The following is a 6,000-nucleotide window of genomic DNA, read 5'->3' on the forward strand; positions in this document are numbered from 1 at the left end:
GAAAGAAACAAAGGAAGGCAGGAGAAAGAGGGAAAGAAAGAAAGACGGACAAGGCAGACAGGACACGAGAGTGGTGGATTCCCCCTTCACAATGCACTGCTGTCCATAATATGTAACCATCCATCCATTATCATTAACTTCTGGTGAGAAAATGGCGGGAAGAGTCAGATTTTCTGTAGCAGTGAGCTGCTTGCTGAAGAAAAATGAATCACTGCACACTTGAATGAGAAAATATGAAGAAAGCACTTTGGCACTAATTAGTGCCCACTTTAAGCAATTCGTTAAGCCATGGCCCTGCGCCACAAGCCATCAGGAGGTGGAGCATAGGGCCAACCCGAAAGCAGAATGTGCAGATGGAGCATAATGATGCTCTCCATCACCCCAAGACAGTGAGCCCAGACAGGGTGCCAGGGTGCCACTCTGAGAGCAGGCCACCCACCACAAAAACAAACAAACAAACAAACAAAAAAAAAAAACAGAGAAACAGAGGACCACACTGGCTATTCCAATCCATACAAGCACAGCAAAGACACTCAGTGACACTCACCAACCAACTGGCCTCCTCACGGCCAAGCAAATCTCGACGTTGAGACCCTGCTTCTCAGAGTCCCTCTCTGACCTAGCCACCTGGAAGGATCCTGGTGCCTGGTGGTAGGGCCTCAGCTCCCTCCTTGTCTTCCTCAGAGGTCCTACTACCCGTCTTGACACTCCACTGGGGCACAGAGAAAGGTGGAACCCGTTGCCAAATATGCAAAAAAGGAGGGAAGCTAGTTTTCTCTCAGGAAAGCACACACAGGAAGGGAGCCTGGGCTTCCTGTCCTAACCAAAAACGAGTTCAGAAATTATTTGAACGTCTGATTTGTCAGGCTTGTGGTGGAAAAGGGTGTTCTTTTAGTCAACAGGAATTGTGAGTTCCCCAAAGGCACAAAATGGCCAAGGAAGAAAAGAAAAAGGCTCAGGCCTCAGAAGGAGAAGACAAATGGGTTCCACACCTGTGACTTGGGGTTTTCAGCATTTTTAACAGTTTTTCACCAGGTGGCTGGCTGAAGACACCTCTTGCATCCACCTATTTATCACAGGCGACCATGAGAAAAGAGAAAATGTCAACTGAAACGATGTGCCAACTGTCTACAGATTAGGCCTCAGTTGCTCTCCCTATGGGCCCTTTTCAGGAGTAACCACCAGCACACAACAAAATAGGGGTAGGCACCCACACCCCCACTTTGAAACCTTTTGCAAACCTTCTTTTAGTGGCTGCTGTATTTCATCTGTAATGTGCAGCACTATATCCTTGGTGTTTCATCATGTCTTAAAAATATTTGTTAGAATATTTAAGAACAGTTAAGAGCTATGTCAAAAGCTATTAAAGCAATGGCACTAGAAACCTAAAAACTGGAACATATATTCCAAGGAGATGGAGGTATGAAGGCACTTATTAAGATGAAAAAAAATACAATGAAGCCATAGTTGACATGAAGAACCCCAGTGTGAGCATTTAATAAGCACCAGAGTTCAAGACAGTTTTATTGCTATTTATATAGTTTGGTTTGGGGTGTCCTAAGACCCTAACAAAATCCCAGTTCTTCTTAGCACCTTATCTGAATTTTAAGAGAAAGAGTGTGTCTGTGTGTCTGTGTGTGTGAAACAGAAAGAGTGAGTTTAATGCTGATCCTCTGAAACTCACCATTTCTAAGACCCAGATCAAAAATGTACTTGTGCCTTTTTTTTTGAACCAAATAAACTGACTTCTTTCAAGACGTGAAGTGGATTCATATTTTTGCTTCTATGCTTTAAGAATGGTCACTTGTTGCTTTTGCAACTCATCTTTCTTCCCATAGAGTGGAAAGATTACACCATGCATATAAGAAATGAAATAGTTCTGAGTTTTCTGTAAAAACAAATATATAAGGACACTGGACAGGGAGTGGTGTTCACAGTCAGAAAAGGAGCTTCAGCAACTCTGTGGTGAGAAGTAGAAGCCACAGTGCCCCAAATGCTTGTCAGTTCTTAAAAATAGGCAGCAAAAGTCAAGGTTTCCAGAGAACCTCAGAGGGCTCTTCGTTTGCTTTCTACGAGCTGGATCCACTTATAAGACTCTTCCTTAGAATACAGTACAAGAAGCAGTACTTATTTCATAGTGAAATTGCTATGTAATTTCAAAGATTAGAGAAGGAGAAAAATAACATTAAACAGTGCTATTCTTTATGAATCCTCTGCTAACTGCAGTTATATGAGATGAAAACACAAAATTAGGCAAACAATCAAAATACTATTATCATTTACATTGAAACTCACCATTCTAAATAGAGAAATTCATTTTGTTTTTGTAAAAGGTAAAAAAAAAAATGGTAGCTATATTACTCATGTTAGGTCTGTATGATTTAAAACTCTTTCACACTGCGCGCATGCCTCACTCCACACTGTGTGCATGCTATGTGGGTGTGTGTGTGTATGCATGTACATATGTAATTTGTATTAGTATACATAATCTTGATATAAAAGACATGTAATTCTCTTAGGTTTTAAAGGTTTAACGTTTATACTGACAATATGCTACTGCATTAAGCAAATCTGATGCTCACCAATACAAATCAAGAGAAAATATTCCCCAAACCAAAGAACCACCATTCTCACTTTAAGTCTTGGGCCAAGTAAAGAAAATACAGTGGCCTACAACTCTGCTGGGCTTTAGACCTCTTGGTCAATAAATTCACTGTGATATTAACTTTTGAACAAAGGAATCATCTCCAAGGATGGCCACAGTTTACCTTTTGTTTAGGAGACTGTGCACAAACTTCCCAAAAGAGTCAAACACAGTACACTTTTATTTGTAGCCACTGTGGTCTCCTGTGAGACCACAATGGTGGGCTATTTTTGCTAAAATGCTCCTGAATTTGGGGAGGAAGATGTAGTTTTCTCAGATGAAGAACTCTAATTAAGGCACTGATGAATTAAACAAACAAGCACTATGCTGTTTCTAAATTCCAGCCTTCAACTATCACCAGGATACAAAAGGGGAAGAAAACAGGACCATTTAACTCAAAATATATTTGTCACCAGCTCTGGTGGGTTGCAAGACTGAGAAGCTCACTTTCTTCCCCATGTAAAAAAGGTATGTTCATGGGAAAATGTGAAATTAAAAATATTCTATCAAATGAAATGGTACAGTTTTTAAAATGTGAAGTCATAGTTATTACTGTAACATGGTCTGCGTGTTACAGGATGCCACTGTAAGCAGGTGAATCTTCCTACCATGAATATTTGTCCCTGTTTAAATTTTAAGCCATATACCAAATAATCCAATGTGTCACTGAAGCAATTCAGACACATTCTAATATAAATGATGCTTAACCTGTTATTTTTTAAAATCCCATATAAAAGATGATCCAATTAACCTCACTGTTCAAACAAAGAAATTCAAGAGGGCGCAGGCATTTTCTTGAAGGTGTCACTCCCCCCTCAACTGATAACCCTACCCGAATGAACCACTCTTAAAAGCATTTGAATTTCCATTAAAGTTAAAAATATTATACATATTAAGTATTTTCAAGTTTTATAAATTTTCCTTTCTTACCAGAAACTGATTTCACTAGTAAGAAGATATTTCTTTAACATCATTTTGTCTCTGGAAGTTTAAACAAGGTACTTCAAAGATGAAATACACTCTGCAGCAGGGTAGGAAATCATGCGTGGGTAACGTGAGAAAAGCCCCGAGTTAAAATTCACTCTGGGTGGGTTACAGCCCCCAAAGGGAAGGGAAACTGCATGTGAAGCCTGTGCAGCTTCAGACCTTATGGAATCGTTAGTTTTTTGGCCACTGGATGCGATATTGTATGCCTCCAAATTAGAAGGAAAAACAATCACCCGCTTCCGAGATTCCTGAGGAATCACCAATGATGCTTGACAGATTTAAAAAATACATTTCAAATAAACCTCAAGTGATCTGATGTTTTACTATTATTGAGAGTTTTCCTGAGAAGGTTTTCTGACCCACAGGGAGCAAAAGTACCAAGTTTTCAAAACCGGGATAATTCTGTTTTGCAGAAAGCAAGCTCAGGCTTAATAGAAGCAAAATGCTTTTACCTCAAAAATAAGAAAAGTTTTCAATTAATTTTTTTTACAAATGACTTTATAAATGATTTTATAAAGGTTGAATTCTGTGATCCCACTATATGTGTATATATGAATTTAAATATGAGCAGGAGCTAAAACATCTTCCTGGTGACAGCGGAGCTGTTCAGAAGTGCCCCGTGTTGGCCTGATCCTGCACCTACAGTCACAGCCTAAAGCGGCAGAGGCTTTGACAAAACTCATCGCTCTCACTGTCCTCAGAATGGAGAGGCTGACGTGAGCAACACCGACACCAGGGATTACGAATGTTACCGCCTAGTCTGTCCTTTCCAGCTCTCAGGGGAAAAAAAAATCAAATTCACCAGTTACCCAAGTTTTCCTACTGAAATTGAAAACACTCACGTGGATTTGTGCGTCGCACTTTGGGGGCCAAGACTGTTCCTCCGCGTGAAGAGCGACCTTGGAGCCGGGCTCCCTCTGCCCTGTGGGTCTCGACCGGGTCACCCGCTCTGCCGCGGTCCCGCGTCCCGCCCGGGCTGTACTACGCTGGCTGCTCAGGGGCCCAGAGCTGTCCCCGCGTCGCCACTTTGGGCGCGGGCCGCGCAGGCACTTGTTAGAGTGCCCTGCTAACTTGGCCGCGGAGCTCTTCCCAGCTTTCTTTCACAATGACTTCCTGAAGTTGCTCACTCGCATTGTTCCCCATTTCTCTGCCACACTCCCCGCCCCCCGCCGGCTCCGACCGGGCTTCGAGCTCCCTGCCGACCGGCTGCCCCGCGCGCACAGCGCCGCCCGCGGGTAGCGCACTTCGTTCCCTCCGCCGCGGCCGCCCCCGTCGCGCCCGCGCGTCTCCACCTGCGGCCGCCCAGAACGGCGGTGGCCCGAGCGCGCGCGCCCCCGCCTTGCGCTCCGAAAACTTTGGGGTGGCGCACACTGCCAGTGTCCAGCTTGACTTGCCCTCAGTCCGCCCGGCCCAGCGCGCGCCTTGGCCGCCTCTGGGTGCGCTGCTCCGGTATACGGACCGATGAGCGGAGCTGAAAACAGAACGGGACGCGGAGAGGTGCGCGCCGTCCCGTCTCAGTCCCCACCGCTGGATCCTAGCTTGCCGGACGCCCGTCCCAACAGCAACTCTGGGGCCTGCCGTGGCGCGCGCACAAACTTTGTAGCGGCGTCGGACTGGGGCCAAGATCCCCAAATCTGCCTGGGCGGCGGCGGGCACGGGCCGTACCTGCTGGCGCCGCCGCCGGCTGCAGCCCGTTCGCCCGCGCCGGGCCCGCTCGGCGCGCCGCCGCCACCCCCGCGCGCAGCGCGCCCGGGCCCTCCCCTTGCAGCCAAGCTTCCTCATTCCAGCGCAGCATCGCGCCGCGGCCCGGCACGGGATGCCGCGGGCCAGGCAGCCCAGCTCCGCCACGATGCTGCAGGACCCGCGCGTAACCCGGGGTGGAGGGGGGGCCGGCGAGGGCTACATGTGCGGGCCCGCCAAGAAGGGGAGGGGTTCGCGCGCTGCTTGGCCGGCAACCCTGTGCGCCAAGCCAACTGGTCGGTTTCAATACCAGCTCATTTGCCCCAGAGGAGACTTTAGGGGCTCGGGACGCTGTAAAACACTTTTCTCAGGGTCTACCAGCGTTTGCTGCCCTCCCAGCTCCAAGACCCTGGAACTGGAACCCATTGGCTCCCAGATAAGGCTGTGGCCCCAAGATGCTAGTGCCCAACCAAAGGGGTGGGAAAAGTTGATCTTCCGCGAGTGAGGGGAAGGTTCAATTCATTTTCCCAGACAAGACAACCAATGGAATACCTCTCGTCTCTCTTCCCTCCCACCTGCGCAAGGCAGAAGTTAGGATGGCGCCTTCCATCTTGGCCTGTGTGCACACGCAAGTGTGGAAGGGGATCTGTGGGCGGAGGTAACAGCAAAGGCAGTTCTGCAGTCCCGCT

General features: G+C 47.0%; 1 protein-coding gene across 6 annotated transcripts in view; it reads right to left on the reverse strand.

Annotated features, from left to right (window-relative positions):
* The window catches only part of Ikzf1 (IKAROS family zinc finger 1), a 96,969-nt gene extending 92,213 nt beyond the window's left edge, over window positions 1-4,756 (reverse strand). For 2 of the 6 annotated variants that reach the window (XM_078039753.1, XM_078039752.1), the window contains exon 1: window positions 4,474-4,752. The gene's annotated coding sequence lies outside the window, so the exon portion shown is untranslated. Of the gene's footprint in view, window positions 1-4,473 lie in introns of all 6 variants that reach the window. The other 4 variants (XM_040291938.2, XM_040291936.2, XM_013363890.4 and 1 more) reach the window with 4 other exon arrangements.
* Window positions 4,757-6,000: the final 1,244 nt, after the last annotated feature.

This window comes from Ictidomys tridecemlineatus, chromosome 2 (assembly GCF_052094955.1).
Source record: "Ictidomys tridecemlineatus isolate mIctTri1 chromosome 2, mIctTri1.hap1, whole genome shotgun sequence".
NCBI classification, from domain to species: Eukaryota; Metazoa; Chordata; class Mammalia; order Rodentia; family Sciuridae; genus Ictidomys; species Ictidomys tridecemlineatus.